The following is a 6,568-nucleotide window of genomic DNA, read 5'->3' as shown; positions in this document are numbered from 1 at the left end:
TCAGTTGAGGTTAGAGAGATCCTGGCAGACTTTTTGCACCTCTGAGTGGCCGACATTCAGTGTTGGATGGCCACCAGAGGGAAGCCTAACAACTCTGAGATTATTCAAGCTGTTTTTCAGATTGGACCTGGCTCTCATGCCGATCAAGAGCCCCGCCCCCCAGGAGTGCACCACAGCCACCACTGCCTCCAGGGCTGAGCTGCAGCTGAGCAACCATGGGCCAGGGTGGCAGGCAAACTCCAGGTTCCCTCCCTACTCTGGCCACCATGAGGTGACTGGCCAGAGGCTACCACTATCCTTCCTCAGTGTCTCCAAAGTCATTCTTGATACAGTTCTGACCCTCCATCTGGATGGGTGAGCTAGAGACCAGGGTGCCACAGGGGGAACTTCTGTGCCCCCCCTCCCCTGAAGCTCAGGCTCCAGCAGCAGGAGGACCTGGAAGCCAGCCAGAGTTATGACCCTGCCGCTGCACACATTTGGCCCCCCGGTGCTGGGTGGCCAGTTGCAGCCTCTTCAGTACTGGCCCTTCTCCTCCTCAGATCTTTATAATTGGAAAAGTAACCACCTCCCTTTCTCAGAGGATCCCCGATGCCTCACAGGGTTGGTGGAGTTCCTTATGTTTTCTCATCAGCCTACTTAGGTTGACTGTCAGCAGCTGCTACAGACGCTCTTCACGACAGAGGAGCAGGAGAGAATACTATTAGAGGTTAGAAAGAATGTCCCGGGAGCCAATGGGCGACCTACCCAACTGCAGGATGAGATTCACGAGGGGTTCCCCTTGGCTTGCCCTAATTGGGACTTCAACACAGCTGAAGGTAAGGAGAGCTTGAATGTCTATCGCCAGGCTCTGGTGGCAGGTCTCTGAGGTGCCGAGAGATGGCCCACCAATTTGGCTAAGGTAAGAGAGATGATACAGGGACTGATCAAACCTCCCTTGGTGTTTCTTGAAAGGCTCATGGAGGCCTTCAGACAGTTCACTCCTTTTGACCCTACCTCAGAGGCCCAGAAGGCTCTGGTGGCTCTGGCCTTTATAGGGCAAACAGCCCCAGATGTTAGGAAGAAACTGCAGAGACTGGAAGGGCTATAGGAAGCTGAGTTGCACGATTTAGTGAAAGAGGCAGAGAAAGTATATTACACAAGGGAGACTGAGGAAGAGAAGGAGCAGAGGAAAGAGAAGGAAAGAGAAGAGAGAGAGAGGAAAAGCATGACAGAAGACAGGGAAAGAATTTGACTAACATCCTGGCCGCAGTGGTTGAAGGGAAGACAGGAGAGAGAGAGAGAGGTTAGGAAATTTAGAACAGGGAAACTTGGTGACAGGACATGCCCCCCAACAAAGACCAAACAAACAAAGACCAACAAAGACACTGTGCAAAGGACTGCCCCAGAATGAAAAACAAGGGATCAAAGATCCTACCCATGGGGGAAGGTGAAGTTTAGGGGAGACGGGGTTTGGACCTCCTCCCTGAGCCCAGGGTCACTTTAAATGTGGAGGGGCGACCAGTCGAATTTTTGATGGATACTGGAGTGGAACATTCTGTGCTGATACAGCCATTAGGGAAATTAAAAGACAAAAAAATCTCGGGTAATGGGTGCCACAGGGCAATGGCAATATTCATGGACTACCTGAAGGACAGTGGACCTTGGCGTGGGCCGGGTATCCACTCGATCCTGGTTATCCCAGAATGCCCTTACCCTCTGTTAGGGAAGAGATATTCTGTCAAAAGTGGGAGTCCAGATTCATTTTGACTCTGAACAGCCATCAGTAACCGATAAACAGGGGAAATCAATTGCAAGTCCTCACTGTTAGACTAGAAGATGAGTACAGACTCCACGAGGATCCCCCGGCTTGACCTAGACTGTTCAGGCGAGACTGGCTCAAACTCCCTCAGCTTGGGCTGAAATATCTGGGATGGACCTAGCCAAACAAGTGCCATCACAGATTATTCAGCTGAAAGCTAGTGCTACACCAGTAGCAGTCCAACAGCACCCCATGAGTAGAGAGGCCCGGGAAGGAACTCGACCTCATATTCAGAGGTTAATTCAGAATGGCATCCTGGTTCCTGTTCAATCTCCCTGGAACACTCCCCCTGTTACCAGTTAGGAAGCCTGGGACCAATGATTTTTAGCCAGTGCAGGACTTGAGAGAGGTTAACAAAAGGGACATACATCCAACTGTCCCAAACCCTTATTACCTCCTGAGTGCCCTCCCACCTGAGCAGAGCTGGTACACCGTATTAGACCTAAAAGGCGCCTTCTTCTGCCTGAGGTTACATCCTACCAGCCAACCACTTTTTGCTTTTGAATGGAGGGACCCTGACATGGGCAGAACCGGGCAGCTCACCTGGACCCGACTGCCCCAAGAGCTCAAAAACTTCCCGACCATCTTTGATGAGGCCCTCCATAAAGATCTGGCCAATTTCAGGATCCAACTCCCCCAGGTAACACTCCTCCAGTACGTGGATGACCTGCTTTTAGCAGGAGCCACCCAACAGGACTGCCTAGAAGGTACAAAACACTTTTGTTGGAATTGTCTGACCTAAGATATCGAGCCTCAGCCAAAAAAGGCCCAGATTTGCAGAAAAGAGGTAACTAACGTACCTGGGGTACAGTCTATGGGACAGGCAACCAAGGCTGACGGAGGCCTGGAAGAAAACTGCAGTCCAGATACTGGCCCCAACAATAGCCAGGCAAGTGAGAGAATTTCTGGGGACAGCTGGATGTTGCTGGCTATGGATCCCTGGGTTCAGGACCGTAGCAGCTCCACTTTACCCTTTAACTAGAGAAAAAGAAAAAATTCTCCTGGGTCCTGGAGCATCAGGCAGGAGGCATTTGATGCCATTAAAAAGGCCCTGCTGGGGAAGTAGTTTGGAAAGAACAACGCCCAAATTCCCAAATATTGTCTATAAATGTTTGTTTTTTCATTTAAATGGACTTGGTTATATAAAATTAAAAAAAAAAAAAAAAAAAAAAAAAAAAAAAAAAGGCCATGCTGGGTGCACCTGCTCTAGTCCTTCCTGAGTTAACTAAACCTTTTACCCTGTGTGTGGACAAGTGTAAGGGTGTAGCCCAGGGAGTTTTGACCCAATCCCTAGGTCCATGGAAAAGACCCATTGTCTATCTGTCAAAGAAACTTGATCCTGTAACCAGTGGGTGGCCTGGCTGTTTAAAAGCTATTGCAGCCACGGCTGTACTGGCTAAAGACAAGTTAACTTTGGGGCAGAAAATAACTATAATAGCCCCTGATGCATTAGAGAGTATTGTCCGGCAGCCCCCAGACCGATGGATGACCAACGCTGGCATGACTCAGTATCAAAGACTGCTTCTCACCGAGATAATTGTGTTTGCTCCACCAGCCACCCTCAACCCCGCCACTCTACTGCCTTAGGAGACAGATGAACCAATGGCTCATGATTGCCATCAACTGTTATTTGAAGAGACTGGGATCTGCAAAGGTCTTATGGAAATTCCGCTGACCTGGTTCACTGATGGGAGCAGTTACATGGTACAAGGTAAGAGGATGGCTGGAGCAGTGGTGGTGGACGGAACCCACATGATCTGGGCCAGAAGCCTGCCAGAAGGAACCTCAGCACAAAAAGCTGACCACATGGCTCTCACACAAGCCTTGAGGTTAGCCAAAGGGAAATCTATAAACATCTACACAGACAGCAGGTATGCTTTTGCGACTGCACATGTGCACGGGGAAATCTATAAACAAAGGGAGCTGCTTACTTCAGCAGGGAAGGGAGTCAAAAACAAAGAAGAAATTCTAAGCTTGCTAGAAGCCTTACATTTGCCAAAAAGACTGGCCATTATATACTGCCTTGGGCACCAGAGGGCAAAAGACTTCATTTCTAAGGGGAATCAGATGGCTGACCAGGTAGCCAAGGGGGCAGCCCAGGGTGTCAACCTGCTGCCTGTAATAGAGAAGTCTAAAACCTCAGGATTCAGACAACAGTATAATCTAGAAGACTGGCAGGAGGTAACGAAATTGGGCAGATTCTCTGAGACCCCAGAGGGGGTTTGTTATACCTCAGATGGAAAGGAAATTTTACCCTACACAGAAGGATTGGAATACGTCTGGCAGATACATCAACTAACCCATCTAGGGGCTAAACATTTACAGAAACTGGTTAGAGCATCCCCCTACTATGTTCTGAAATTACTGGGGGTGGCCCATTCAGTAGTTAAGAACTGTGTGTCCCTGCCAGCTGGTAAATGTTAATCCTTCCAGATTGCCTCCTGGAAAGAGATTGAGGGGAAGCTACCCAGGCACTCGTTGGGAAGTGAATTTCATGGAGGTAAAGCCAGCCAAATACGGTAACAAGTATTTGTTAGTTTTTATAGACACCTTTTCAGGATGGGTAGAGGTCTACCCCACCAAGAAGGAAACTTCAACGGTGGCTAAGAAGATACTGGAAGAAAATTTCCCAAGATTTGGAATACCTAAGGTACTAGGATCAGACAATGGTCCAGCTTTTGTTGCTCAGGTAAGTCAGGGACTGGCCAAGACATTGGGGATTGACTGGAAATTACATTGTACATACAGACCCCAAAGTTCAGGGCAGGTAGAGAAGATGAATAGAACCACTAAAGAGACCCTTACTAAATTGACCGCAGAGACCGGCACTAATGATTGGATAGCTCTCCTACCCTTTGTGCTTTTCAGGGTTAGAAACACCCCTGGACAGTTTGGGCTGACCCCCTATGAATTGCTCTATGGGGGGAGGCTCCTCCACTGATGGAAATTGCTTCTGTACATAGTGCTAATGCATTGCTCTTCCAGGCTTTGTTGGCCAGGCTCAAGGTGTTCGAGTGGGTGAGACAGTGAACGTGGAAGCAGCTCCAGAAGGTCTACTCAGGAGGAGACTTGCAAGTCCCACATCGCTTCCAAGTGGGAGACTCAGTCTATGTTAGACACCACAGCACAGGAAACCTAGAGAAAGGCCCATATATTGTGCTCCTGACCACACCAATGGCTCTAAAGGTTGAGGGAATTCCCTCCTGGATTCATGCATCCCACATCAAAGCAGCGCCACCTCCTGATCTTGGATGGAGAGCTGAAAAGACTGAGAATCTCTTTAAGCTTAAGTTTTGTTGCATGGACCCTGCTTCTATACCTAAGTGACTCTATCCATCCCCACATTCCTCAAAAATTAACCTGGCAAGTGTTTTCCCACACTGGGGATGTAATATGGAGTGTCTAAGGAAGTCCCCTCTTGGACATGATGGCCATCCCTAACCCCTGATGTTTGTACCCTAATGGCCAGATTCTGATCTGGGACATCCCTGATCTTACCCCTTCTGAGATCCCCCTAGGGATAGCCCATTCTGAGTCTATGATCAAGCGGTCATTAGTGCAAGGGGACACGCCCCTAGGTATTCACATGGCTGATGACTCCAGCCGTAGCCCCTGGGCGGCTCAGCAAAGGTTGAGATTAACTGCCTTTTATGTTTACCCCTGGGGATCTAAGTGAAGCTGTGGGGGTGTTGAGCACTATTATTGCAAACACTGGGGATGTGAGACCATCAGGGAGGCTTACTGGCATTCGTCCTTGAGTTGGGACCTTATCACTGTACGAAGACGCCTGACAGGAAAGGGAGCCGATCCACTTAACATCACATTTACTCCTAAGGGACCGGAGTCACGAGATTGGACAAAAGGAAAAACCTGGGGTCTTCGATTCTATATGACAGGGTGGGACAAAGGTCTATTCTTTACCATTAGGCTGAAGATAGAGTCCCTGAATCCCAGCCTTATAGGCTCCAACAATGTATTAACAGACCGAGGGCCTCTAGTCCCTGCGAGACCACCTGCTCCCTCCCTGGTGCAACCACCCCCTCCTCCCAGGCCCACTTTGCAGCTGTCCCAAATATGCCCTCTCCTCCCCCTGGACCTACCCTCACACCACCCAAGGCTAGAGGACTCAGAGACAGCCTCTTACAACTGCTTCAGCAGTCACATTTATTCCTAAATGCAACCAACCCTAATGCCACTGGATCCTGCTGGTTATGTTATACAGTAGCACCACCTTATTATGAGGGAATTGCCATCCCAGGGTTTTAGCCAAGTTCCAAGGGATCTGCAGTCTGTAGGTGGCAGTCTAAAGTCTCCTTGATGCTCCAATCAGTCACAGGTAAGGGGACATGTGTGGATTCAGTACCCTTGAACTACCAGCATCTGTGAAACCACATCAACCCTATTACTGGAACCTCTTATCTTGTTCCCCATAATGATACTTGGTGGGCATGCTCTACTGGTCTAACTGCATGTGTCCACCAGCAGGTCCTTAATGCGTCCAGAGATTTCTGTGTCCTAGTCAGACTCCTACCCCGCCTAACTTATCACTCTGAGGATGAGTTCTTGTCCCTTTATTCCATTTGACAGGAGAGAGAACCATTGACTACACTGACACTTGGTCTCCTCCTAGGAGCAGGAATTGTCACAGGGGTAGGTACGGGAACCACAGCACTCATACAACAACAGGCATATTCTAGCCTGCGAGCAAGTCTAGACTCAGATTTAAAGTGGGTAGAGGCTTCCATTTCCCATCTACAGTACTCACCAAGC

The 6,568-nt window shown here is 49.1% G+C and overlaps 1 pseudogene; it reads left to right on the top strand.

The window, feature by feature from the left end:
• Positions 1 to 454: 454 nt before the first annotated feature.
• Positions 455 to 4,718, top strand: LOC127216129 (uncharacterized; annotated as a pseudogene).
• The last annotated feature ends 1,850 nt before the right edge of the window (positions 4,719 to 6,568 follow it).

The sequence above is a fragment of the Phodopus roborovskii genome, unplaced genomic scaffold (assembly GCF_943737965.1).
Source record: "Phodopus roborovskii unplaced genomic scaffold, PHOROB, whole genome shotgun sequence".
NCBI lineage: Eukaryota > Metazoa > Chordata > Mammalia > Rodentia > Cricetidae > Phodopus > Phodopus roborovskii.
The sequence above is the reverse complement of the archived record's forward strand: the minus strand, read 5'-3'. Positions and strand labels throughout refer to the sequence as shown.